General features: G+C 44.3%; 1 pseudogene; it reads right to left on the minus strand.

Moving 5' to 3' along the window:
- The window catches only part of LOC119279270, a 104,928-nt pseudogene that overhangs the window by 60,429 nt on the left and 16,727 nt on the right, over positions 1-27,772 (minus strand).

Below are 27,772 nucleotides of genomic sequence, written 5' to 3' on the forward strand. Positions count from 1 at the left end.
TTCAAAAAAAAACAAAAACCCCAGCCACAGAAATGCTGACGCGTGGATGCCTATTGGTCCCGGTTGGTGCCACCAACCGGGACCAAAGGCCCTCCTGCCTGGGCTCAGCGGACAGGCCACGTGGAGGCCCATCTGTCCCGGTTCTGGATTGAACCGGGACTAAAGGGTCAGGGCATTAGTACCGACCCTTTAGTCCCGGTTCATGAACCGGGACTAAAGGCCCTCACCAACCGGGACTGTAGGCCCTTTTTCTACTAGTGGTGTAACATTACGTTCAAGATTCACTAAGAATAAACCATTGACCAGCAGGGCATGACCATAAAACATATCTCTCATATAAATAGAACAACCATTATTCTCGGATTTAAATGAGTAGCCATCTCGCATTAAACGAGATCCAGATACAATGTTCATGCTCAAAGCTGGCACTAAATAACAATTATTGAGGTTTAAAACTAATCCCGTGGGTAAATGTGGAGGTAGCGTGCCGACGTCGATCACATCGACCTTGGAACCATTCCCGATGCGCATCGTCACCTCGTCCTTCGCCAGTCTCCGCTTATTCCGCACCTCCTGCTTTGAGTTACAAATATGAGCAACGGCACCGGTATCAAATACCCAGGAGCTACTACGAGCACTGGTAAGGTACACATCAATTACATGTATATCACATATACCTTTAGTGTTTCCGGCCTTCTTGTCCGCTAAGTATTTGAGGAAGTTCCACTTCCAGTGACCCTTCCCTTTGCAATAAAAGCACGCAGTCTCAGGCTTGGGTCCATTCTTTGACTTCTTCCCGGCAACTGTCTTACCGGGTGCGGCAACATCCTTGCCGTCCTTCTTGAAGTTCTTCTTACCCTTGCCTTTCTTGAACTTAGTGGTTTTATTGACCATCAACACTTGATGTTCCTTTTTGATTTCTACATCTGCTGACTTCAGCATTGAAAATACTTCAGAAAATACTTCAGCGACTGAAGGATTCTGTCAATGACCGCCTCGTCCGGCAGGTTAATGTCCAGCTGGGACAGGCGGTTGTGCAACCCAGACATTTTGAGTATGTGCTCACTGACAGAACTATTTTCCTCCATCTTACAACTATAGAACTTGTCGGAGACTTCATATCTCTCGACCCGGGCATGATCTTGGAAAACCATTTTCAGCTCCTCGAACATCTCATATGCTCCGTGTTGCTCAATACGCTTTTGGAGCCCCGGTTCTAAGCTGTAAAGCATGCCGCACTGAACAAGGGAGTAATCATCAGCACATGACTGCCAAGCGTTCATAACGTCTTGGTTCTTTGGGATGGGTGCTTCACCTAGCGGTCCTTCTAGGACATATGCTTTCTTGGCAGCTATGAGGATGATCCTCAGGTTCCGGACCCAGTCCGTATAGTTGCTGCCATCATCTTTCAGCTTGGTTTTCTCTAGGAACGCGTTGAAGTTCATGTTGACATGAGCGTTGGCCATATGATCTACAAGACATTTTGCAAAGATTTTAGACTAAGTTCATGATAATTAAGTTCATCTAATCAAATTATTTAATGAACTCCCACTCAGATTAGACATCCCTCTAGTCATCTAAGTGTTACATGATCTGAGTCGACTAGGCCGTGTCCGGTCATCACGTGAGACGGACTAGTCATCATCGGTGAACATCTCCATGTTGATCGTATCTTCCATACGACTCATGTTTGACCTTTCGGTCTCTGTGTTCCGAGGCCATGTATGTACATGCTAGGCTTGTCAAGTTATCCTAAGTGTTTTGCATGTGTAAATCTGTCTTACACCCATTGTATGTGAACGTTAGAATCTATCACACCCAATCATCACGTGGTGCTTCGAAACAACGAACTATTGCAACAGCGCACAGTTAGGGGGAACACTTTCTTGAAATTATTACGAGGGATCATCTTATTTACTACTCTAGTTCTAAGTAAACAAGATGCAAAAACATGATAAACATCACATGCAATCAAATAGTAGTGACATGATATGGCCAATATCATATAGCTCCTTTGATCTCCATCTTCGGGGCTCCATGATCATCTTCGTCACCGGCATGACACTATGATGTCCATCATCATGATCTCCATCATCGTGTCTCCATGAAGTTGCTCGCCAACTATTACTTCTACTACTATGGCTAACGGTTTAGCAATAAAGTAAAGTAATTACATGGCGTTAAATCATTGACACGCAGGTCATACAATAATTAAGACAACTCCTATGGCTCCTGCCAGTTGTCATACTCATCGACATGCAAGTCGTGATTCCTATTACAAGAACATGATCTCATACATCACAATATATCATTCATCATTCATCACAACTTTTGGCCATATCACATCACAAAGCAATTGCTGCAAAAACAAGTTAGACGTCCTCTAATTGTTGTTGCATCTTTTACGTGGCTGCAATAGGGTTCTAGCAAGAACGTTTTCTTACTTACGAAAAAGCCACAACGTGATTTGTCAACTTCTATTTATCCTTCATAAGGACCCTTTTCATCGAATCCGCTCCAACTAAAGTGGGAGAGACAGACACCCGCTAGCCACCTTATGCAACTAGTGCATGTCAGTCGGTGGAACCTGTCTCACATAAGCATACGTGTAAGGTCGGTCCGGGCCGCTTTATCCCACAATGCCGCTGAAGCAAAATAAGACTAGTAGTGGCAAGAAAGTTGACAACATCTACGCCCACAACAAATTTGTGTTTTACTCGTGCAAAGAGAACTACGCATAGACCTAACTCATGATGCCACTGTTGGGGAACGTTGCAGAAAATAAAAAAAATTCTACGGTTTCACCAAGATCAATCTATGAGTTCATCTAGCAACGAGAGAGAGGAGTGCATCTACATACCCTTGTAGATCGAGCGGAAGCGTTCAAGGGAACGGGATTGAGGGAGTCGTACTCATCGTGATCCAAATCACCGGAGATCCTAGCGCCGAACGGACGGCACCTCCGCATTCAACACACGTATGGTCAGGGAGACGTCTCCTCCTTCTTGATCCAGCAAGGGGGAAGGAGAGGTTGATGAAGATCCAGTAGCACGACGGCGTGGTGGTGGATGCAGTAGGGATCCCGGCAGGGCTTCGCCAAGCGTCTGCGGGAGGGAGGGGTGTAGCAAGGGGGAAGGGAGGCGCCAAGTGCAAGGGCGCGGCTGCCCTCCCTCCCCCCTCTATATATAGGGTCCCCAGGGGGGCGCCGGCCCTAGGAGATGGAATCTCCTAGGGGGGCGGCGGCCAAGGGGGGTGGCTTGCCCCCCAAGGCAAGTGGAGGCGCCCCCACCCCTAGGGTTCCCAACCATAGGCGCAGGGGGGGCAAAGGGGGGCACACCAGCCCACCAGGGGCTGGTTCCCCTCCCACTTCAGCCCATGGGGCCCTCCGGGATGGGTGGCCACACCCGGTGGACCCCCGGGACCCTTCCGGTGGTCCCGATACAATACCGGTGACCCCCGAAACTTTCCCGATGGCTGAAACTCGACTTCCCATATATAATTCTTTACCTCTGGACCATTCCGGAACTCCTCGTGACATCCGGGATCTCATCCGGGACTCCGAACAACTTTCAGTTTGCTGCATACTAATATCTCTACAACCCTAGCGTCACCGAACCTTAAGTGTGTAGACCCTATGGGTTCGGGAGACACGTAGACATGACCGAGATGGCTCTCCGGTCAATAACCAACAGCGGGATCTGGATACCCATGTTGGCTCCTACATGCTCCTCGATGATCTCATCGGATCAACCACGATGTCGAGGATTCAAGCAATCCCGTATACAATTCCCTTTGTCAATCGGTATGTTACTTGCCCGAGATTCGATCGTCAGTATCCCAATACCTTGTTCAATCTCATTACCTGCAAGTCACTTTACTCGTACCATAATGCATGATCCTGTGACCAGACACTTGGTCACTTTGAGCTCATTATGATGATGCATTACCGAGTGGGCCCAGAGATACCTCTCTGTCATACGGAGTGACAAATCCCAGTCTCGATCCGTGTCAACCCAACAGAAACTTTCGGAGATACCCGTAGTATACCTTTATAGTCACCCAGTTACGTTCTGACGTTTGGTACACCCAAAGCACTCCTACGGTATCCGAGAGTTACACGATCTCATGGTCTAAGGAAAAGATACTTGACATTGGAAAAGCTCTAGCAAACGAACTACATGATCTCGTGCTATGCTTAGGATTGGGTCTTGTCCATCACATCATTCTCCTAATGATGTGATCCCGTTATCAATGACATCCAATGTCCATAGTCAGGAAACCATGACTATCTGTTAATCAACGGGCTAGTCAACTAGAGGCTCACTAGGGACATATTGTGGTCTATGTATTCACACATGTATTACGATTTCCGGATAACACAATTATAGCATGAATAAAAGACAATTATCATGAACAAGGAAATATAGTAATAATCCTTTTATTATTGCCTCTAGGGCATATTTCCAACACCGTCCACCATGGAGGGAGGTTTGTGTACTCTGCTGGCAATCTCAGTCCATGCCGAGCTGCCGGGCGGTCTGTTGACAGCGTTAAAGAACGCGTCTGTCGTTGATGAACATCGGACCTTTATGGGTGCGGTGGTTGGAAGGATTCAGGCTGCCGAAAGCGGGATGAATATCTTGGCCTTATAAAGGCTTTTGAGGTATGGTTTCTAAGGAACCTTTGGAGGATTATCATGATATGAGGAGTAACCCCTGATACACTGTCCAGCGAAAGTAAGCCGGGCAGGGGATCACACCCTCTATTTGTAATGGGAACCTTTATTTAATGATGTATACACATTTGTTTGAAAACAGGCAGCTGCGGAGAGGACTGCCGCTCATGATGCGGAAGTGTCCGAACTAAAGCAGAGCCTGGGATGGGCCGAAGCAGAACTTGGCCGTGTGAAGAAGCAATTAGAAGAGAAACAGGGTATGTTAAACATTGTCTTGCATTGCGCACAAGTGAATAAGTGTGCTTATTGAAAAGTATTTGTGTTATGCGCCCTACGAGAGAGTGCCGAATATGAGGCACTGAAGAAGGCAGCGGCTGAGGCCCAAGAGAGGGCTGCCGCCGAACAGGCCTGCGGGAAAAATACGAGGCCAGGGTCGTCACGGCTGAGCGGGAGCTCCAGGATGCTGTGACGAAAAGCGAGAGCTTGGAGCAGAGTTTAGTAGGGAAAGAATCCGAACTCGCCCAAGCTCTCCAAGCCGCGGAAGATGCTCGGGAAGAAGCCCGAGGTGCTGTATGGGACATTCAAGAGGCCCAGAAAGTTGCGGCTGGTAAGGCATGTTGAATCTATGGCCATTATTGCATTATAGCACGGAGAACTCTAAGCGGCAAGCTGAATTCTTGTTTTTACAAGAGCGTTTGCGGATCTGCCTCGCAGCATATCAGATGCTGCCCAATTTTACCGGACCGAGGAGAGGGAGTCTGCGGGGAGGGACTTCTGGTCGCGGTATCTGGCGCCGAACTATCCGGTGCCTTTTATCGATCAGCTGAAGCAGCTGGTCGAACTGCGCCAGGCGGCCGAACTAGCCATGAAGAACTTGATTATCCGGTTGTGGCCTGCAGAAAGCAGTTACTTCGGACTCGTGAAACGGCTTGTGGGCGCCTGTCCTCGGCTTGATACTATCAAGCGATCAGTCTGTATAGAAGGTGCGCGAATGGCGCTTCCCATGCAAAAGTGCATTGGGGTAAGCTTGATGCGGAGAAGCTGATAACTGAGGGGCCACCAGAGGGTAAGGAGCATCGCAAGCCCGAACTGTATTATGAAGGTGTAATGAAGGGTGCCCGCCTGGCGGCGGATAAGTGCACCAAAGACGTTATATTTCCCTGAGGGCGTTTTTGACAACGTTTGTAATATGGGATAATGGCACTTTTTATTATATGTTACCTGTTTTGTTTGAACATATGTTCTTCCTTTGCGGCTGTTTATTGTATGTGAATTCTAAGAGTTGGCCAGTCGTCGGCTTCAGCCCCCACGTGAGAAGTACGGGGGTGTTCGGGGTGTTTCTGAACACTCTTTATCCCATGATTGGGTCCTTGTAAGGAGGTGTTTCTCACCACGAACTAGGCAATCGGACTATAGGGCTTTACTACTCTCACTTAGCCATAGGAATTCGAGTATGGTCGGTGCAGCCCTAGTGTTCGAAAGGCTGGACTAGGGGCTCTAGTGGCACCTGATCAGAAGACCGATCCGTCGCAATCTGCATTTTATAGTGGCGTTATGCGGAATAAATCTTTAAGGATTTTACGACCTCTCGAACAGCTGACCAGCTCTCGCCGCATCATGACAGTCGGTTTTCTGCTTTCTCTACTGAGGTGCTCGTCCGGCAGAACCGGGACACAATCGCAGTAGTTCTCCCAGTGCTACCTTAGCCGACGGAACGGAACGTAAGGTACCAAAACATGAGAGCCGGGCAAACCCAACAAATGACCCAAGACATGATTCGGAGCTGATGCATATAGTGCTATAAGTTCGGGGTGCCGAGCGACCGGGAAGGTGGTCAGACTTTATTGCCGTACTGTGGAGCCCCTGGCATAATCGGGCGTAACACAAAGCGTGGCTGCCGTTTTTATGGCAAAGAGGCGTCGATGATAAACGACGGCTGATGCATGTTTATTTAAGTCTACGCATTATAGTAATATGATATGTCTATGCATATGAATGCGATTTATGATTATGAAAAAGAGATGGTTTTTTGGCGGAACCTGTAATGGCCGGACTTGGAGGGGGTTGTGAGTGGATTGAAAGTAAATCCAAACTGCCTTCTACCTGCATGGTCCTCGCCTTGTGTGTCCGGGCTCACTCCACGCCGCCAAACCTGTTCTGCATAGAGGTTAGATTGTGAAGGTAAATGTGCGGAGGCCGCCGAACGCCCTCCTGTGGTTGGTCTAAGGGTTCTTTATCGGACTCTAGTGACCTCATCCGCTATGCCAGGAAGCAGCATGGACTCCTTAGCTGGTGTCTGGATAGTTGGCTGTCATATCAAAATATTAACAGGCATGCACAACTTGCTGCTCTGGCAGCAGTATGATTTACGCTTCTAAGGGCGGGGCTTGGCGCTGCACGCAGGCATGAGTATATCACCGGTGCTGGCCTGATGATTTGCCACGTAGAATCCAGCCGACATGGTTCATCCTGTTAGCATACAGTGTGATATCGTATGGGGGAATGCGCCGATGGCGCGACCTTATTTGGTTATCTAAACACAACCGTTAGGGCGGCTAGCCAGTGAATCTGGCCTTTGTGCCTGACACCTTGTAGAAGGTGTTATTTGTACATTCATACTCACGGGGGCTTTATGAGTTAAGGAGCCCCTCGACTGTTAGGTCTGGGGGTACGCAATTGAATTGTCGTGGTTTGTCTGGTGTGGGGCGATCGGCCGTACTGTTTGCACCCTGGAGAGACACCTCCCTTCATTGTTTCCGGCATACGACTGGTCGCTTTGTTTTGAAGATTTTGCATTCTCTATTAGTATGTTTAGCCGTTCCTTTGGGAGTACTGTGAATTTTGCACGGCTGATCAAGTTTGTGGCTTGGGCTGAATAGGCTTGAGTTGTTCTTTGTCCGTTGACCGGACTGGGATTTGCTGAACTTAATACCAGCTTCCCTGATTTGCCGTTTATGACCATTGCGCCGGGGCTTGAGGTTGCTTCTTCGTGTATCTTTCTTGCCTTCTTGGACCGTGGTGGTGTGCGGACGTCGGTTTGTATGCCTTTGGTTCTCCTGCTTAGGTTGAGGTAGCCGGGTGTGCCGCGTGTGTCCTGTATTAGGGCGGTCGAGTCCATACTTTTTGGTGGCCAGGATCTTGGTCCACCTATCCATTAGCAAATCTTGGTCGGCTTTAAGCTGCTCTTGCTTCCTTTGCAGATTCTTTGCCGTGGCTATGAGTCATCGCTGAAAGTGAACTTGTTCCACTGGGTGTTCAGGCACGCCGAATTCGTCATTGTCGAGGCTGACCTCGTCTTCGGAGGGGGGTGTATAGTTGTCCCTTTCCAAGTATCCCACCGTGGCCTGTCCGGCTTGCTTGAAGTTGGGCTGATCAGGACTGTATTTCTCTTCGGCACTAGCCGGATCATCTCCGGGGCCGGTATTGATGTGGCGGGGTTTGGGGTGGCGTTGGGGACGCCCATGTTTTGCTTTCCCTCCCGAGGGGTTGTCCTCCACTACCTCATCGCCATTGGTTTCATTCAGAGTGTCCACCATGTATATATCGTTTGAAGAGGTGGCTGTCCACCGCCCTATGAGCGGTGGCTCCTGTATGTCTCCTGCCTCGTCGTCCATACCGTCGATGTCTTCGAAGTCGAAGTCAAGCACGTCGGTTAAATCATCGATCGTGGCGACAAAGTGGGTGGTGGGTGGGCAGGGAATTCCTTCGTCGCCTGCTTCCCACTCAAGCCGGACATAGTTCGGCTCAGAGCCTCCTGATAAAGAGAGAGACTTTAATGAGTTCAACATGTCGCCAAAAGGCGAGTGCTGAAAGATGTCCACAATGGTAAACTCCATCACCGGAGCCCAACCTGGCTCGGCTGGCTCGAGAGTGTGCGGGCCAGGGCCAATAGCCGGATAAGAGTCCAGGGGCCCAGGGTTACAGGCCCCCACAGAGGTGAGACCTGTGTTCGGCTCCACCGCCGATGAGTGTGCAGCCTGCGGGGCGGGGTCCAGCCCTCCGTCCATAGGCAACGTAACCTGCCCTGGATGTGGATCCGAGGCAGCTTCGGGGATGATGTCCCGAGCATTGTCCGACAGCAGGTCCAGGCCATGCTCGTCGTGACTGTCCGGCGTTCTTGGCGCAGGCTCGAATCCGTCGAAGATCAAGTCTCCGCGGATATCTGCCGTGTAGCTCAAGTTTCCGAACCTGATCTGGTGGCCAGGGGCGAAGCTATCGATCTGCTCCAACTGGCCAAGCGAATTGGCCCGCAGTGCGAAGCCGCCGAACACAAAGATCTGTCCAGGGAGAAAAGTCTCACCCTGGACTGTGTTGTTGACGATTGAAGACGCCATCAAGACTTGAAGCGACGACACAGAGGAACTCTGGAAGCACCAATGTCAGTGTCAAAACCGGCGGATCTCGGGTAGGGGGTCCCGATCTGTGCGTCTTAGGCTGATGGTAACAGGAAGCAAGGGACACAATGTTTACCCAGGTTCGGGCCCTCTCGATGGAGGTAAAACCCTACTTCCTGCTTGATTAATATTGAATATATGAGTAGTACAAGAGTAGATCTACCACGAGATCGTAGAGGCTAAACCCTAAGAGCTAGCCTATGATGGTATGATTGTAAATGTGATCGGCCTTCTAAGGACCATCCTCTCCGGTTTATATAGACACCGGAGAGCTAGGGTTTACATGGAGTCAGTTACAAGGAAGGAAACATAATATCCGGATCGCCAAGCTTTCCTTCCACGCAAAGGAGAGTTCCATCCAGACACGAGTCGAAGTCTTGAGTCTTGTATCTTGACGCTTCTATAGTCCGGACGATGAATATAGTCCGGCTGTCCAGATACCCCCTTATCCAGGACTCCCTCAGTTGTCCTTGAATATTACCTTGGGGTGACTTGGGCATCCCCAAGCTTAGGCTCTTTCCACTCCTTATTCCATAGTCCATCGAATCTCTACTCAAAACTTGAAAACTTCAACCACACAAAACTCAAAACAAAACTCGCAAGCTCCGTTAGTATAAGAAAATAAATCACCACTTAGGTACTGTAATGAACTCATTCTAAATTCATATTGGTGTAATATCTACTGTATTCTAACTTCTCTATGGTTCATACCCTCCGATACTACTCATAGATTCATCAAAATAAGCAAACAACACATAGAAAACAGAATCTGTCAAAAAACAGAACAGTCTGTAGTAATCTGTATCAAACGTATACTTATGGAACTCAAACAATTCTGAAATAAATAGGTGGACCTGAGGAATTTGTCTATTAATCATCTTCAAAAAGAATCAACCTAAAAGCACTCTTCAGTAAAAAAAATGGCAGCTATTCTCGTGAGCGCTAAAGTTTCTGTTTTTTACAGCAAGATCATATAGACTTTACCCAAGTCTTTCCAAAGGTTCTACTTGGCACTTTATTGAAACAAAAGCTATAAAACATGATTACTACAGTAGCATAATAATGTGGACACACAAAAACAGTAAGGGTAAATATTGGGTTGTCTCCCAACAAGCGATTTTCTTTAATGCCTTTCTAGCTAGGCATGATGATGACAATGATGCTCACATAAAACATATGAATTGAAACATAAAGAGAGCATCATGAAGAATATGACTAGCACATTTAAGTATAACCCACTCCCTATGCATAGGGATTTTGTGAGCAAACAACTTATGGTAACAATAATCAACTAGCATAGGAAGGCAAAACAAGCATAACTTCAAAATTTTCACCACATAGAGAGGAAACTTGATATTATTGCAATTCCTACAAACATATATTCCTCCCTCATAATAATTTTCAGTAGCATCATGAATGAATTCAACAATATAACCAGCACCTAAAACATTCTTTTCATGATCTACAAGCATAGAAAATTTACTACTCTCCACATAAGAAAATTTATTCTCATCAATAGTAGTGGGGGCATCATAAGAGACTTGAACACTAAAAATTGTTTCCACATTAAAAGAGTAATGTTCAGAAAAAGGGTAATCATAATCATGACAAGATTTGTAAATGTAATCATCACTACTTTTTATAGAATAAGTTTCATCACAATAATCATCATAAGTAGCAACTTCGTTCTCATCATAATCGATTGAAACCTCTCCCAAGATAGTGGAATCACTAAATAAAGTTGACACTCTTCCAAATCCACTTTCATGTTCATCACAATAAAATTCAACATACTCCAAAATAGTGAGATCACTACTTTCTAAAGTTGACACTCTTCCAAACCCACTTTCATCAATATAATCATCATAGGTACAAGGCATGCTATCATCATAATAACTTTGCATATCAAAACTTGGGATGCTAAAAATATCATCTTCATTAAATGTAGGATCCCCAAGCTTGGGACAAACATTAATTTCAGCAAATATATTCTCAAATATTTCATACTCATCAAACATAGCTTCCCCAAGCTTGGACCCTTTCATATCATAAGCATAATCACTCTCATCATTGAAAATATGGATAGCACCAATAGTAAAGCAATTATCATCATCGCAATGAGTAGTAGGAGCAACATCATTTGGGAGGGATACCTTTTTACCTTTGTTGCTCCTTCTTTTCTTTTTCTTATTCACATTATGTGTGGGTTCAACCTTCCTCTTTGAGCTCCTTATTGATGAGATTGGTTGAATAGAAGGCTCCTCCTCGTTACCTGATTCATCATAAGAAACAATAGGAGGATATTGGGAAGTCTCTTCCCTTTCATTAGTATTCTCATCATCTTCTATTTGCTTTCTTTTCTTTAGGTAATTGGCAATATAAGGATTTTCAATGCAATTCACCGTACAATACAAATAAATCTTCTCTAGATCAATATCAAGGAATTTCTTAAGGGCAAAACCTAGAAGATCCTTAGTTAAACGTTTCAATTCTTCATACCCCAAAAGAAGACTAAGCTCTTTATAATGTGCAAGGGTAATCAAGTTATCACAATTTTTGGACATGATTAGATCATGAAACAATTTACATTGGAGATTTAAATGACCATGTTCATTGCAAAGTTCACAAGGGGCACGAAAAATATTGAATCTTTCAGCACAATCATCAAGGCTTTCTTGCAAACCTTTAGTTTTTAAATACGTATGCCTCTTGCAATATCTATTTTCTCTATTTCGTGTGTCCATGCAAATCCAATCTACTCCACAAAGATCAACATGCTTATAAGAGACATTTTCATCATAACTAGTGCAATCATCATTAGTACTATGGATATTCAAAGAGTTCATACGAACAACATTGCAATCATGCTCATCATTCAAAGATTTAGTATCAAGCATTTTAATGCACTCTTCCTCTAGCACTTGAGCACAATTTTCCTTTCCATCAAACTCATGAAAGATATTAAAAAGACGAAGCATATGAGACAAACTTAACTCCATTTTTTTGTAGTTTTCTTTTATAAACTAAACTAGTGGTAAAACAAGAAACAAAAAGATTCGATTGCAAGATCTAAAGATATAACTTCAAGCACTCACCTCCCCGGCAACGGCACCAGAAAAGAGCTTAGTTGACGGGTGTGAGTGCCGCTTACCTAGCCTCCCCGGCAACGGCGCCAGAAAAGAGCTTGATGTCTACTACACAACCTTCTTCTTGTAGACGTTGTTGGGCCTGCAAGTGCACAGGTTTGTAGGACAGTAGCAAATTTCCCTCAAGTGGATGACCTAAGGTTTATCAATCCGTAGGAGGCGTAGGATGAAGATGGTCTCTCTCAAACAACCCTGCAACCAAATAACAAAGAGTCTCTTGTGTCCCCAACACACCCAATACAATGGTAAATTGTATAGGTGCACTAGTTCGGTGAATAGATGGTGATACAAGTGCAATATGGATGGTAGATAAAGGTATTTGTAATCTGAAATTATAAAAACAGCAAGTTAACTAATGATAAAAGTGAGCGTAAACGGTATTGCAATGATAGGAAACAAGGCCTAAGGTTCATAGTTTCACTATGCAAGTTCTCTCAACAATAATAACATAGATAGATCATATAACAATCCCTCAACATGCAACAAAGAGTCACTCCAAAGCCACTAATAGCGGAGAACAAACGTAGAGATTATGGTAGGGTACGAAACCACCTCAAAGTTATTCTTTCGGATCGATCTATTCAAGAGTTTGTACTAGAATAACACCTTAAGACACAAATCAACCAAAAACCTAATGTCACCTAGATACTCCATTGTCACCTCAAGTATCCGTGGGCATGATTATACGATATGCATCACACAATCTCAGATTCATCCAACCAACACAAAGTACTTCAAAGAGTGCCCCAAAGTTTCTACCGGAGAGTCAAGAACGTGTGCCAACCCCTATGCATAGGTTCATGGGCGGAACCCGCAAGTTGGTCAGCAAAACATACATCAAGTGGCACATCATATCCCATTGTCACCACAAATAATCACGACAAGACATACATCAACTGTTCTCATAAAAGACTCAATCCGATAAGATAACTTCAAAGGGAAAACTCAATTCATCACAAGAGAGTAGAGGGGGAGAAACATCATAAGATCCAACTACAATAGCAAAGCTCGGGATACATCAAGAGAATGCCATAGAGGGAACACGAGAGAGAACATGAGAGAGAAAGAGATCAAACACATAGCTACTGGTACATACCCTCAGGCTCGAGGGTTAACTACTGCCTCCTTGTCATGGAGAGCGCCGAGATGATGAAGATGGCCACCGGTGATGGGATCCCCCTCCGGCAGGGTGCCGGAACAGGCTCCCAAGAGGTTTTTGGTGGCTATAGAGGCTTGCGGTGGCGGAACTCCCGATCTATCTTGATATTCGATGGTTTTAGGGTACGTAGGCTTATATAGGCGAAAGAAGTCGGTCGGGGGGTGCTCGAGGGGTCCACGAGACAGGGGGCGCGCCCAGTAGGGGGGCGCGCCCCTTATGTCCTGGGCTCCTCGAGTATCTTCTGACGTGGACTCCAAGTCTCCAGGATGATAATCTTCCAAAAAATCACGTTGCCGAAGGTTTCATTCTGTTTGGACTCTGTTTGATATTCCCATCCTTTGAAATACTGAAACAGGCAATAAAACAACAATATGGGTTGGGCCTCGGGTTAGTAGGTTAGTCCCAAAAGTAATATAAAAGTGTATAATAAAGCCCGTAATCATTCAAAACAGATAATAAAATAGCATGAATGCTTCATAAATTATAGATACGTTGGAGACGTATCATATACCTTTTGATCGAGGTCTTTACCATTTTCATCAGTGCATAGATGGCCATTTGCGGGCATTGGAATTTTAACCCCTTTGCAATCTTGCATGCCGGATTTCTCAATACATCTTTGAGGTATTTCTCCTGAGATATGAATATACCATTGCGCTGTTAACGAATTTGAAGACCTAAAAAGAATTTCAATTCTCCCATGATAGACATTTGATATTCTTCACTCATCATATAGGCAAATTCATCACTATAATGTTGGTCAGTACAGCCAAAAATGATATCATCAACATAAATTTGGCACACAAACAGTTCACCATCATAAGATTTAGTGAAAAGAGTTGGGTCGAGTGAACCGGGTTCGAAGCCTTTCTTCATGAGGAATTCCTTCAAAGTATCATACCACGCCCGAGGGGCCTGCTTGAGGCCATACAGGGCCTTATTGAGTCTGAAGACTTTGTCAGGATGCTTTGGATCTTCAAAACCTGGGGGTTGAGCAACATATACTTCTTCCTCAAGCTTACCATTGAGGAATGCACTTTTCACATCCATTTATTGTAAGATAATATCATGATGGTTAGCATGAGCAAGTAATATGTGAATAGCCTCAAGTCTAGCAACAGGTGCAAAAGTTTCATCGAAATCAATTCCTTCAACCTGTGTGTAGCCTTGAGCTACAAGCCATGCCTTATTCCTCACCACAAGGCCATTTTCATCTTGCTTGTTGTGGTAGATCCACTTTGTGCCAATGATGTTGTGCTTGCGAGGATCTGGACGATTGACCAGTTCCGAGACGTTGTTGAGCTCAAACTGATGTAATTCTTCTTGCATAGCTTGAATCCACTCAGGCTCCAGAAATGCTTCATCTACCTTAGTGGGCTCTGTGATAAAGACAAAAGCAAAGTGCCCACAAAAGTTAGATAAATGTGAAGCTTTTGAGCGTGTGAGAGGACCTAGTGCTTCAATGTCATCGATGATCTTCTCGACTTGCACTTCGTTTGCAACGCGAGGATGAGCGGGTTGTCTTCGAGGAATTTGATCCGCATTTTCTTCAGGAGCATTTTCCTCAGCACCATTTTCTTTAGGTGCGCCAGCTCGACGTTCTTCACGTTCTGGAATGAATTCTTCAGCAGATTCTTTGGTAGGAATGACATCCTCAGTAGCCTTGAACTTGATAGATTCCTCAGGTGCTGGTTCATCTAACACAGAAGGTAGGTGCTCTCTTTGCGAGCCATTAGTTTCATCAAACCGCACATCTATAGTTTCAACAACCTTGTGGAGAATGTTGTTGAAGACTTTGTAGGTGTGCGAGTCCTTTCTGTAACCAAGCATAAAACCCTCATGTGCTTTCGGTGCAAATTTAGAATTGTGATGAGGATCTCTAATCCAACATTTAGCACCGAAGACTTTGAAGTAACTCACATTGGGTTTCTTGTCAGTGAGGAGTTCATAAGCAGTCTCCTTGAAGAATTTGTGAAGATATACTCTGTTGATGATGTGGCACGCAGTATCAATTGCCTCAATCCAAAAACAACGAGGCGTCTTGTATTCATCAAGCATAGTGCAAGCCATCTCAACAAGATTTCTATTCTTGCGCTCTGCGACGCCATTCTGTTGAGGAGTATAAGGAGCAGATAACTCATGAGTAATACCAAGTTCATCAAGATAGTCATCAAGACCAGAATTCTTGAACTCAGTCCCATTGTCACTTCTGATGTGCTTGATCTTCACACCAAAGTTGGTTGAAGCCCTCGAGGAAAATCGTTTGAAGACTTCCTACACCTCATGTTTGTAAGTGACAATGTGCACCCATGTGTAACGAGAATAATCATCAACAATAACAAAGCCATATAGAGATGGATCATTTGTAATAGCGGAATAATGATTAGGACCAAAGAGATCCATGTGAAGCAATTCAAATGGTTGAGAGGTAGTCATGATGGTCTTCGCTGGATGCTTGGCCTTTGTCATCTTTCCAGCTTCACAAGCTCCGCATAAGTGATCCTTGAGGAATTTGACATTCTCAATGCCAATGACATGCTTCTTCTTCGCAAGCGCGTGCAAATTCCTCATGCCAGCATGACTAAGTCGTTGATGCCATAGCCAGCCTTCTGAAGCTTTTGCAAGTAGGCATACGGTCGGTTGTGGTCCTGTAGAGAAATCAACAATATACAAGTCTCCTCTCCTAAAGCCTTTGAAGACTTTGGAATTGTCAGCTTCCAAGATCACAACACAACGATATTTGCCAAAGACAGCAACCATATCGAGATCACAAAGCATTGATACAGACATGAGGTTGTATCCTAAGGACTCGATAAGCATGACTTTGTCCATGTGTCGATCCTTTGAGATCGCAACCTTACCTAGACCCAATACCTGACTTTTGCCTTCGTCAGCGAAGATGATATGCTTCGGATGAAATAGTGATAAGGGAGCATCCATCAATAGATTCTTGTCACCAGTCAGGTGATTCGTACATCCACTATCGAGGACCCACTCATTGGCTTTGGGTTGATGATCCTACAGATGAATTAGTGCAACTTATGAACTCATATACTTCATCAGTGAAGAATATGACATCAATATCATCAGATCAATTTCATCAAGCAGAAGAACCGATAAAACAGTATGAGGACGTGAGAAATGAAGATTCATTTCTTCATGATTAGCCCGCGTCCTTTCAGGCAATGTTCAGGTCTCCAGCAAATTCTTCAGACATTTTGAGCACATCTGGAGACCTAACCCTGCATAAGAGATTAGTTCTTTTTCTTCACCACCCACATCTGAAGGGGTGGCAAAGAATTCATCACTCTGCGAGCACCATATGAGAAAGGTGGCATAGAAGCCAGTCCACTTCGTTTCACATAAGAGGGGTTAGGATAAACATATGAATAAGCAGAGAAATTCTTCGAGGACTTATGAACATAATGGTTAGAAGAATAATGCTCATATTCATAGCCCTGAGCCTTTACCTGCGACACAGAGGGGTTAGCACGATGATAATCATATGAGGACTTTGATCCTTTTGAGGAATTTGATCCACGTAAGGAATTTTGTCCGTATGATCCATATGAAGAATTTGATCTCGAGTTCCTATTCTTCACAGGTGGTGTCATGAGGACATTCACCTGAAGACTTTCAAGGCAACTTTTGGGAACCCAGATTTTCTTCATAGGGGAACCGTTCCTGCAGTTAGTGCCAACATATCTAGCAAATACTTCACCATTCTGATTCTTGAACAGTTTATAGTTGGAGTCAAATGACTCATCAGAAAAATGAGGAGATTCACATGTAAAGCCAGATAAATTGGATGGATCAATTGGAGGTCCCTTTGCTGTAACCCAGGAGGTTTTGGGGTACTTCTCAGGCTTCCAATATGTTCCATCAGCATTGAGTTTCCTCTCAAAGGCAATACCCTCTTTCCTAGGGTTACTGTTGAGAATCTGTTTTTAAGCACATCACAAAGAGTCTGATGCCCTTTGAGGCTTTTGTACATGCCTGTCATGGACAATTCCTTCAGCCCTGCATCATCAATGATACTAGCAATGTCCTCAGATGAGGAATTAGTGATAGCAGAGACAGGTGACGAATTTGTAGCATTAGAAGCATTTGAACATTCATGTGAAGAATTAGTAGATTCACGTTCAATGCATTTCAGACATGGAGGAACAAATTCTTCCTGAGTAGCGCTGATTTGTTGAGAAGTAATGAATCGCGCTCCTTCTGAAGATCTTCATAACTCACCCTTAGCTTCTCAAGATCTTGCTTTCTTTGAAGAAATTCATAAGAAAGCTTCTCGTGATCAGATAAGAGAGTGTTATGATGACCTTGAAGGTTGTCAAACTTGGACTAAAGTCTCTGAAGATTTTCAGTCAAGGTTTTAGTGCGATCCATTTCTTCACCCAACATATCATCACTTTTATCTAGCATGTTTTGAACCTTTTCAAAAGCCTTTTTTTGTTTCACAGCAATCTTAGCAAGTTTAGAGTAGTTGGGCTTGAGGTTTTCATCAGATTCATCCTCACTAGATTCAGAGGAGGCGTATTTAGTTACCTTGGCACCCTTTGCCATGAAGCAATAGGTGGGAGCATAGTCATCATTGCCTTCATCAGCCTTGTTGGTGATGCCATTTTCTTCAGAGTTGAAGATAGACTTGCTGACGAATGCAGTAGCGAGAGCTAGGCTCGCCACACCAGACTCGGACTCCTCAGATGCCTCCTCATCCTCATGTTCCTCAGATTCAGTCTCAGAGTCCATTTCCTTGCCAATGAATGTCCGAGCCTTCTTGGAGCTGCTCTTCTTGTGAGATGAAGACTTCGGGGATTTTGATGATGAAGACTTTGAAGATTTCTTCTTCTTCTTTGCATCATCAGAACTATAATCCTTGTATTTCTTCTTCTTTGATTCCTTATCCCATTGAGGACAATCTTGAATTTAGTGATCAGGTTTCTTGCATTTGTGGCATAGCCTCTTCTTGTAGTCACTGAATGAGGAATCATTACTCCTTGAGGATTCTCCAAAGCGACCATGTGTTGAGAACTTCTGAAATTTCTTCACGAGCAGTGCTAGTTCCTGGCTCAGTTCTTCAGGATCACCAAGGCTGCTAGCAGAGTCTTCATCTTCAGACTCAGAGACAACCTTGGCCTTCAGAGCACGTGATCTTCCATAGCTCGAACCATAGAGATATCTCTTCTCAGCAAGCTGGAACTCATGAGTGTTTAGCCTCTCGAGGATATCAGCGGGATCAAGTGACTTGTAATCAGCACATTCTTGAATCATCAGTGCCAGAGTATCAAATGAAGAATCGAGCGATCTCAGCAATTTCTTCACCACCTCATGGTCGGTGATGTCAGTGGCGCCAAGCGCTTGAAGCTCATTTGAGATGTCAGTGAGGCAATCGAAGGTTTGCTGAACATTTTCATTGTCGAGTCTTTTGAAGCGGTTGAAGAGATTGCGAAGAACGTCAACACGAGAGTCACGTTGAGTTGAGACTCCTTCATTCACTTTGGACAGCCTGTCCCACATAAGCTTAGCAGTTTCCAAAGCACTCACTCTTCCATACTGCCCTTTGCTCAGATGGCCACATATGATATTCTTCGCTTGAGAATCGAGTTGCTTGAATCTCTTTACATCAGTAGCATTCAGAGAAAGTGTGACTGAGGGAACACCATTTTCCACAACATACCAGAGATCGTTATCAATTGCCTCAAGATGCATTCGCATCTTACTCTTCTAGTAGGGGTAGTCCGTTCCATCGAAGGTAAGACACCCAGCAGAGACCTTGATCATACCTGCGGTTGACATAACTAAAACTCCAGACAGTTAAACCAAAATCACACAGAACAAGGGAGTACCTCGCTCTGATACCAATTGAAAGTGCGTTATATCGACTAGAGGGGGGATGAATAGACGATTTTTATGAATTCTTCATTGAGGAATTTGCTGGTGAGGAAATTCCTAAATGAAGTACTACTTGCAGCGGAATAAGTACTCAAAAGTAAACATAGCAGAGCACTAGCATAGTCATCATGATGAAATGAAGACAAGAACAGAGTACAGAAAGCGTAAGCACAGGATAACACAAGATGAAGACGAACAAACTGAAGAAATTGAACTGAGGAAATTGAGAAAGTCTTCAGTCAAAGTCTTCAAACAGATATGAACAAGCACACAGCAACAGAAATTAGGAAATGAAAGAGTTGAGTAAATAGAACCAGTAAGCTTGGTGAAGACAATGATTTGGTAGACCAGTTCCAACTATTGTCTCAGTTGTACATCTGGTTGGAGCGGCTAGGTATTTAAACCAAAGGACACACAGTCCCGGACACACAGTCCTCACCGTATTCTCTTTGAGCTAAAGTCACACAAACCTCGCCCAATCACTCGTGGTATGTATTCAAGTGACTTCCAAACCTTCACAAACTCGGTCACTCGGCGATCCACAATTCCTCTTGGATGCTCTAGACCTTGACGCCTAACCGTCTGGAAGAAGCACAGTCTTCAAAGATAACAAGCGTCGGATCCATGCAGCATCAATCTCTTCAGTGATGCTCAATCACTTTGGGTTTGAAGGTGTTTGGGTTTGGGTTTTCCTCACTTGATGATTTTCGCTCAAAGTCCTCGGAGGATGGGATGCTCTTAAATGACAAGTGTCAGTTTCTCTCGGAGCAGCCAACCAGCTAGTGGTTGTAGGGGGCGGCTATTTATAGCCTAGGGAGCAGCCCGACATGATAAGACATAAATGCCCTTCAATGATATGACCGTTAGGTGGGTAGATATTTTGGGACAGCTGGCGCGTAGCACAATAACGGTCGGAATTTTGACTCTCAAATTCCTCAGGGCTATCATGTTCCTCACTGTGTAGGCAATCTGCACTGGCGAATTCCTAACTCCTCAGTCAGAACAAATTCCCCAGCAACCAGAAGAACTTCGTCTCTGTTACCGAAGAAATTTACTGAACTGTATGAGATTTCTAATGGCTTCACTCGAAGGGATTGGTAGGTGTAGGATTTTGAGTTGAGCATCACATGGAAATTTTTCCTTAGTATTTCTTCGACCTCCTTTAATAGTACGGTGTTTCTTATGAATCAAGAAAGAGAAAATGAAACTATAAAAACAAAAGTCTTCACGCTTCATGTTCCTCGAATGATTGTCAAGTCTTCAAGGTCACACCAATTTCTTCACTTTCAAAGTCTTTAGAAATCCAAAGTCTTCAATTGAAGAACTTCATTTTTAGGGGTCGACTTTCTCTGTAAATATCAAACTCCTCATAGACTTATAGACCTGTGTACACTCACAAATGCATCAGTCCCTTAACCTATAAGTCTTCAATACACCAAAGCACTAAGGGGCACTAGATGCACTTACAGCATGCAGAGCAGGGGGCGCGGAGGGCATTGGCGGTGGGGAAGACGGCGAGGCAGAGCTAGCAGCCGCGGGCTTGGAAGGCGGTGGCGCAGGCGGGCTTGGAGGGCAGGGAGGCGCCGAAGCCGAGGTGGTCGCGGAGGACGTCGAGGGAGCGGCAGTGCTTGCCGCAGACGCCGCAGCGGGGCTCATGGTGGGAGTGGTGCGACGACCGCATGTGCTCCACCAGGTGCTCCGTCCGGTTGAACTGGCGGTAGCACGCCGCGCACATGTGACGGCTACACACCCAAGAACCCCTCGTCAGCAAGAAGAAAACTTATATATTTTGCCGTACGTGTGATCGTGCAATGTGGCACACGTAGTCATGTACGTACGTGCAAGGACGTACAATGTAATCTCAACTTTTTTTTATTTTTTAATTTTTTTGGCTGTGTGCATCCGTAATGTCCTTAGGACATTTCATTGTTGCAGAGGCTGGGTGTAATTGATATCTTTGCGATATTAATATATTTCCTTTGTTGAAAAAATGTAATCTCAACTTGCCATGTCATAGAAACACACAAAATATGCTAAAATTTGGTGGAATGATCTGACAAATTAACGATTGCATGCACTGAAAAAATGGCCAAGCATGGTAGGGGAGAAGATAGAGCAGTGGGCACTGTACCGATAGTTGGTCAAGAAAATCTGAAAGTTTACATCATCAACTATTATAAGCAGTTGTTTGGACCTCCGGAACAGAATTTTGTATCCTTAGATGAGTCAAGGGTTGAGGATGTTTCTCAACTTGAGACGGACGAGAATGAGATTTTGACTGCCCCTTTTACGGAGAAAGTGTTTGAGCCCATCGCACAAATGAAAAATCATAAGGCTCCAGGTCCGGATGGGTTTCCGGCGGAGTTTTATAAAAAATGTTGGCACTTTATTAAGGGGGACCTGATTTCGATGTTCCATGAGCTTTTTGCTGGACAACTTCAATTGTTTAAGCTGAATTTTGGAACGATAACTCTACTTCCTAAGAAGACAGAGGCCATTCGCATTGAGCAGTTCAGGCCTATATGTCTTCTTAATGTTAGTTTCAAAATCTTCATCAAGGTTGGGACGAACAGACTTACGCAGATTGCGCATTTTGTGGTGCAACCGTCCCAGACTGCTTTCATGCCAGATAGAAATATCCTTGAAGGGGTTGTCGTCTTGAATGAAAGGCTCCATGAGATTCACTCAAAAAAACTAGATGGCGTTGTTTTTAAAGTGGATTTTGAAAAAGCGTACGATAAAGTTAAATGGCCTTTCCTTCAACAGGCTTTGTGTATGAAAGGATTTGATCCGGCTTGGAGAAACCAGATTGAATCCTTTACGCAAAAAGGGAGTGTATGGATTAAAGTGAATGATGACATAGGTCACTACTTCCAGACAAACAAATGGTTAAGGCAAGGGGATCCAATGTCACCGATCCTATTCAACATAGTGGTAGATATGCTAACCATTTTAATAGGACGGGCTAAGGATGTGGGGCAGGTAGGTGGCCTTGTTTCGCATTTAGTTGATGGAGGTATCTCCATCCTTCAGTATGCTGATGATACAATCATCTTCATGGAGCACGACTTGGTGAAAGCGAGAAACATGAAGATCGTGTTATGCTTATTTGAACAATTGGCCGGGTTAAAAATTAACTTCCACAAGAGCGAATTGTTCTGTTTTGGAAGAGCTAATGATGACCAGGAGGCTTATAAACAATTGTTCGGATGTGAATTGGGAACGCTACCATTCACGTATTTAGGTATATCCATTCATCATCGTAAGCTGACTAACAGAGAGTGGAAATGCATTGAGGATCGCTTTGAGAAGAAACTGAGCTGTTGAAAAGGGAAGCTCATGTCATATGGAAGGCGATTAATTTTGATTAATTCTGTCCTCACAAGTATGCCTATGTTTCTTCTATCCTTTTTCGAGGTCCCGGTGGGAGTCAAGAAGGGGCTAGATTTCTATCGATCACGATTCTTTTGGCAGAGTGATGAGCTTAAACGAAAGTATAGGCTTGCTAAATGGGATATCATCTGTAGGCCGAAGGACCAAGGGGGTCTAGGTATTGAAAATCTGGAAGTCAAAAACAGATGCCTCCTTAGCAAGTGGCTGTTCAAACTTTCCTCCGAGACGGAGGCCACTTGGGCTCAGATATTGCGAAATAAGTATCTTCATCCTAAAACCTTGTCCCATGTGACAGTGAGGCCGACTGACTCACCATTTTGGAAAGTCTTGATGAGAGTCAAACCACTCTTTTTCAATAGGACAAGGTTCTTAGTCGGAAATGGAGCTGCTACGAGGTTCTGGGAGGATACGTGGCTTGGGGAGATTCCCCTTGCACTTCAATATCCTACTTTGTATAACGTTGTTCAACGTAGAGAAGCCTATGTTGCAACCATTTTACAATCCACTCCCCTCAATATACGTTTTTGGAGGACGCTAGTGGGAAATCATTCGGAGGCCTGGCTTCATCTTGTGAGACATTGATGGATGTCCAGTTGTCTCAGTAGTCAGATCAGTTGTGTTGGAAACTAACTAAGAATGGCGTGTCAGTTGTGTTGCAAACTAACTAAGAACGGCGTGTTCTCGGTCAAATCCATGTATCTGGATGTTATTAATTCTAGCGTGATTCCTTCCTCGAAGCACGTTTGGAAAGTGAAGGTACCTTTGAGAATCAAAGTGTTTATGTGGTTTGTGCATGAACAAGTTATTTTGACTAAGGATAATCTGGCAAAACGTAACTGGGTGGGTTCTGCAAGATGTAGTTTTTGTGACCATAACGAAACTATCAAACACCTCTTTCTTGATTGTCCGCTGGCCAAGATTCTGTGGCGGTCGATTCATATTACTTTTAATATTAATTCGCCCACTTCTATCAACACGTTATTTGGGACGTGGCTCGATGGGATTGATTCGGATACAGCGAGGCACATTCGTGTAGGCGTGTGTGCTTTATTATGGGCAGTCTGAAACTGCAGAAATGATTTGGTTTTTAACAGAACAACGAACATTCACTTTTTGCAGGTTATCTTCAGGGCCACTGCGTTGATTCGTATGTGGTCGCCACTCACTCCGACGGAGGCCATGGAGCGTTTGGTTACTGCGTCTATCCGATGGGAGATAGTAGCTCGGGATATTTTTAACCGGTTTGGATGGCGGCCATGTAATAGGATAGACATGTAGTGCTCCTATTTTTATTTGCCAGCCAATTGTGGCTTTGTCTTTTTGTTTAGCTCTTGTGAGCATTTGTGTACTTCCTATTACGAGACTTGGAGACTATTGCTGGATATTTTTATTAATAAGATGAGCCGTATGCATCTTTTTGATGCAGAGGCTGGGTAGACCCCCTTTTCGGAAAAAAATCTGAAGAGTTGTCCATGGTCGGCAGTGAGTGAGTCACCTAAGCAAGTGCAGAGACGCGGCAAACCGTAGTCGTTGTGCTTGTCTGGTTGGTTGATTGGGCTGTAAGACACGGACGTCTATTTATGTAGCTGCAAAACAGTTGGCATTCGGTTCCTGACAGCGTCGCCAACGGCTACGGACCTAGATAGTGCACCATATCATGAGCGAGAGCGACAAAAAACATGTTATCAACTTTCTTTTTTGCAGCATCAGACACCATATCATGATGCAAAGGCGGCAGCAGCATATTCATGGTTCAGGATACTAGCTAGCTAGCTACTATGCTCAGAGATAGTAGAAGAAAGAACATAGACACCAGAATATCCTCAACATACACCCGTCGGTTGCTTTTTGCAGAAAGAAAAAGAGATGATGAGAATAGATACTCTGGTCAAAATATCCGGTTTGAAAAGGCAAGAACAGCCAACCCAATCCCGGCAGATCGATGCCGCGGACGAAAAGATTGGATTGGGATTCCGGCCGGAGGTCGACCGAGGTGCACACACGCCGGCACGTAGGTAGCCGCTGCGGCGTCGAGCGGACGACGATCAACGTCGTCTTATATTGGCTCCGTCTTTTGGCGGCGGCAAAGAGCCGCGCAGAGCTCCGGGTGACGGGATCTGCATGGATATCCAAGAAACATACCCTCTCCGGCTAGCTGAGCTTTTGCGATGTGAGTGAGATACCCTCATCTCATTCTCCTGGTCCTGGTTCTGGGCGTCTGTTTTGCTGCCTCTATGGCTGAAAATCAATGTTGAATGGATTCCCAAAGGTTTCTGCCTAGCACAACAAACGGTATATTGGATGGATCTCACAAAAGCTAAGTTTGGCATATCATGACACGACGACGACGACAACAACAACAACAACAAAATTTAGCATTGGCCTATGCATACCAGTGTACGATGGAGAAACTAGCACATCTTCGGCACCCGATCCCTGGAATTATTATTGATCCCATAATCGAACCACAGTTTTACAGTCTAGCACAACAACTAGTAACTGAGCTTTAGGCTATGCTAGGCAGTAGAAAGAACCCCCTTACTGGTAAGTGGATTGTTGTTTGTCAAACATTAGTCTAGGTGGTTAATTAGGATACTAAACATTGGAATGAGACCCGGGTTCAAGTCCCGGCGACGGAAATATCCTTTTTTTAATTTGCTGTATATTTGGCCACTAAAGATGAATAACAAATGGACATTTTATTTGTTAAATACACGGCCGAAATTAGAACAAACATCACGATGCTAATTTTATTTTTTTCCGGCGGCCATTCAACTATGAATGAAATAACAATGTTGCGCTGCACCAACAAAAATATGATATCAAAAATTAAACAATCAAATTAAAGCAGAAGAAATTGACAACTTATAGCTGCACGTGACATCTGGGTGGAGAAACACCAGCGCAATCACCCACTCCTATCTCCCATCCCTACTTGATAGGGAGTGCGCCTTGGCACACATTGCCTGGTCCTTCCCGTTGGTCCAGCGTGCCAAATACGATGCTTAATAGCTCAGTAAATCATCACATAGATCCTTGATTGCAAGTCATGTATTTGAATATAATTAAGCTTACCAAACACAAACTTGTGTAAGAAATCTGAATAGGGCTATCAGGCTAAGTTTATTGATATGTTATTTTATCACAGAACATAAAGAACCTGAATAGGGCTATTAGGCTAAGTTAATTGATACATCAATTGAACTCTTCCTCAAAATAATGTATGAAGTTAATAACATGCGCATCATCCAAGCTATCTATTTTCCAGATTGTTTGGGATATTTTGTTAGCAAAAAGTATGTGAATAATGCAGAAAAGGGTATGATATGTCAATGAAGAGCATATCAGCACATTGAGGAAGAAAAGAACGATTCTCGGTTCATGTATAGATCAGGTATGAGCCATGAACGTGGGGCACCACACATGTGTAAGATACAAAAATGAATGGAACAGTTAATTTCTTATCAGCTTTCTACGGACGTAAGCTTGATCAAATTTTCAATGAGTCTAATATGTCATATAAATATGTACGATGATTTATATGCAGACAAAGGATGGCACTGAAGATTTTATCCAAATTTTGAAGTTTTGATACAACGGCATAAACCCAATGTAAGTAGCTTCAGCAAGGTTGTATGCTCGAGGTGAACACCTTTTAAGAGTTGATGGGTAAGAGAGACCACAGTTTTGGAGACCCGAAGAAGTTTAGACAACATAATCCTCAATCCAATTTCATTGTGGGTCACTGATGGCTTCATACGTATATAATAGTAGTTTCAGGAGAAAGTTACAACAGAAAATAAAGATATGGTAAAAAAATGCTCAAAGGTTTGGGCAAAGATACGATAATACAAATACATGATCTGTAAACTTCAGAACCATATAGCAAATGGACATGTTTCAGAAAAACGACCAAGGTTCCCTAATCATGGTAACATGAGCTGCTATTGTTTTGTCAGGGACTAATGGCTGTATACAACTTCCACAAGAAGAATCCCATATGTGACAACCTACCTTTGGTGACAAAGCTATAAACTATCTAATGAGCCAAAATGAAGCTTTGAACAATATGTATAACATTTTTTCCTACTACAATGTGATGTAGCTTTGAAACTGTAGATACCCTCCATCTAAGGCTTCCCCAACAATAAAGCAATACTTTATACCTATAAATCCATGAATGAAGAAACAAACAATAGGCCAACGGACACATCTTCGACCAGCCAAGGTAAAGCGCGCACAACTGTAGGCAACAACACAGAGGTCTGCAAATCAGTAGCGGCCGGGAAGCATAAAAACAGATAAAGGAAGAGCAAAGGTGGAAACCGACCAGAAGAAGGAAAAGAAAAACATAAAATGTTAAAACGAAACATAGAGCAGTAATGCAACCCAAAAGACAGCAAGAAGCTTTAAAACGAAACATAGAGCAGCATGAGCACAAATCATAGAAAAATTGGGTCATCTTAAGATTAAGAACCAGCTGTGCTTTCTCAGTTCAGATCAAAAAGAAAGAACCACTATTATTGATTAGTTATTTCTAATTAGGGAAAACACCAAACCACCTGCTGACGCAATGCCGTCTCCGCCTCCTGTCAATGCCACTTCGTCGTCACTGAAGGCCGCTGACGTCGGGCCGTCCCTGACTCCTGCCGGCTCCCCTCGTCCACTGTCGCATCCAGGGGGTCCTCGTTCTGCGCTCGGCGATGAGGTTCTAGTGAGCTCCTATGGAGATGATGATGTAGGTTGGGAAAGAGTGCAATCATGGTGTAGTCTGCGACGCCCGACATTTCCACCTTCAACATTCAAACATCGTTGAAGACCTCCTGCTTGGCTCGGAGGTCACTGCTTTCGCTACCTCGCCAAAGGGCACCGGGCTGTGGACTGTCGCGATCCCATTAAGTGCAACAACTGCTTCCACTCTGGTCATCGTGCTCGTGCAGTGGCGGAGACAAGCCTAGGGCAACTAGGGCTATAGCCCTAGGCTTAGTACCAAGATCCCTTGTAATTTCTTTCTACAAAGTACTTAAAATTTCAAGAATTTCTAGTTCAAGCTTGCTCAGCCCTAGGCGTGACTGGCTGCTAGTTTCGCCACTGCTCGTGATTGCCA

This window comes from Triticum dicoccoides, chromosome 3B (genome assembly GCF_002162155.2).
Source record: "Triticum dicoccoides isolate Atlit2015 ecotype Zavitan chromosome 3B, WEW_v2.0, whole genome shotgun sequence".
In the NCBI taxonomy this organism is placed as follows: domain Eukaryota; kingdom Viridiplantae; phylum Streptophyta; class Magnoliopsida; order Poales; family Poaceae; genus Triticum; species Triticum dicoccoides.